We start from the raw sequence: 2,500 nt of genomic DNA on the forward strand, positions 1-2,500 counted from the left end.
CACACACACACACACACACACACACACATGCACGCGCACACACACACAAACAACACACACACACACACACACACACACATGCACGCGCACACACACACCTCTGCTGCTTTCCTAATGCTGTTTCATTTGGTTTGTTGCCCCATTCTCACCCCTCATGAAGCTAGGTTTGCCCCACACTCATTCTTCATGAGACTAGTTTTATGTTGTACGGCTGGTAATTTAGAACAACTGTCAGATATAAGAGTAACTCTATTCAAATATTTTATTTAATTATCAAGGAGGAAGTTACAGCGGTGTGAGGTAAATAAAACAAAGCAAGACGTGGGAGATGGGCAGGTCTTAATGTTCTGGGAAGCAAAAAATGCTATTAAAAAAGAATGAAAATAAAGGTCTTATTTTAAAATAAAAACAAGAACCCAGATTCGCATGTGTCTCTTCTTTACCCTTTCTGTGTGTTCCTCTGTTATTTGTCCCCCCTACCCTGCCTCCCCCGATGTTTGGTTCCTGGTTCCTGATCTCATCTGTGACCTTCTGCCATCTGTCCTAACGGAGTGTGTGTAACACCCTAACAGATGACCAGCCATCTCACACTCACCAATACTCACACACACACACCACCACCAAGATAACCTAAAATAAACACAGACAATTTTGAAAAATGCATTAGCTAGCATTGAAAAATGCCTTATGTAACCGCAACACTAAACAAATAAATTGATGCAATGTTTTTCATGACCGCTCTATGCTATATTTAATGATAGCTCTATGCTATGTTTCATGACAGCTCTATGCTATATTTAATGATAGCTCTATGCTATGTTTCATGATAGCTCTATGCTATGTTTCATGATAGCTCTATGCTATGTTTCATGACAGCTCTACCCTATGTTTCATGATAGCTCTATGCTATGTTCCATGATAGCTCTATGCTATGTTTCATGATATCTCTATGCTATGTTTCATGATAGCTCTTTGCTATGTTTCATGATAGCTCTATGCTATGTTTCATGATAGCTCTATGCTATGTTAATGACAGCTCTATGCTATGTTAATGATAGCTCTATGCTATGTCTCATGATGGCTCTACCCTATGTTTCATGATAGCTCTATGCTATGTCTAATGATAGCTTTATGCTATGTGCTCTATGCTATGTTTCATGATAGCTCTATGCTATGTTTCATGATAGCTCTATGCTATGTTTCATGATAGCTTTATGCTATGTGCTCTATGCTATGTTTCACGATAGCTCTATGCTATGTTTCATGATAGCTCTATGCTAACATGTATTTGGTGTATTGTAGTGCAACAGAGAGTACAGATGCTTTTCATATGCAGTACAGTAAGTGAAGCAACAACACCAGATCCCACCGATAGTTAACTGTAGCCCTAATACTGATCCATGATGTCGTCTGAATTTGGTGTCAAACTCAGAACTTCACATTTACTCTGAACTCTGAACTTCACATTTACTCTGAACTCTGGCCTCTGACCTTTGAACTCTGGTGAAGGTGCATTTGTGTGGAGCAGCTGTGTCAGGGGCGAGTCTTTAGACGTGAAATTTAAAGTTTATCATATGTGGGAAAACAAACAAACATGGCGACCACGGTTATAAAAGTGCATCCCTCTTGCCTATCTGTCTATCACCAGTTCTTTCACCCCAGTCTGTGTAGTCACACTGTCCTACCTGTTACTTCATCTACGCTAATCTATCTGTTACTTAATCTACGCTAATCTACCTGTTTCTTAATCTACGCTAATCTACCTGTTACTTAATCTACGCTAATCTACCTGTTAGCCGTGTAGTCAAATGGTCCAACAAACCAATTGTAAAAACAACTCTAAACCACACAACTGTATCACACACACACACACACACACACACAAACAACAAATGTAGTTCTCTAGCTCACACACACAAACAAAAAACACTCATTAACCACTCACACACTACACCTCACTCACTACATCTCTCTCATACACACAAACACACACACACACACACACACACACTTCTACACAAACACACACACACCAATTCACAGGATCAGCCTCAGGTGTGGATGCACTTGGTAACAAAGATGAGCACAGCTATGGGAATTGCATGTGTGTGCGTTACTGTTAAATGTGTGTGTGTGTGTGTGTGTGAGTGTGTGTGTGTGTGTGAGCTGCATGGAAGCAGTGCACCTCTCCTGTGAGGGTGTGTGTGTGTTCTGGATTGTCTTTTCCCTGCATCTAAACCACCCTTGCCGATGACATCACAGAGCCCCTCCCTCTGCGTCTCCTGCGGACCTAGTTCTCCTGTGTGTGTGTGTGTGTGTGTGTGTGTGTGTGTGTGTGTGTGTGTGCGCGTGCGTTCGTGTGTGTGTGTGTGTGTGTGTGTGTGTGTGTGTGTGTGTGTGTGTATGTGTATGTGTATGTGTGTGTGTGTGTGTGTGTGTGTGTGTGTGTGTGTGTGTGTGTGTGTGTGCGCGTGCGTTCGTGTGTGTGTGTGTGTGTGTG

The sequence above is a fragment of the Sprattus sprattus genome, assembly GCF_963457725.1.
Source record: "Sprattus sprattus genome assembly, chromosome: 10".
Taxonomy (NCBI): Eukaryota; Metazoa; Chordata; class Actinopteri; order Clupeiformes; family Clupeidae; genus Sprattus; species Sprattus sprattus.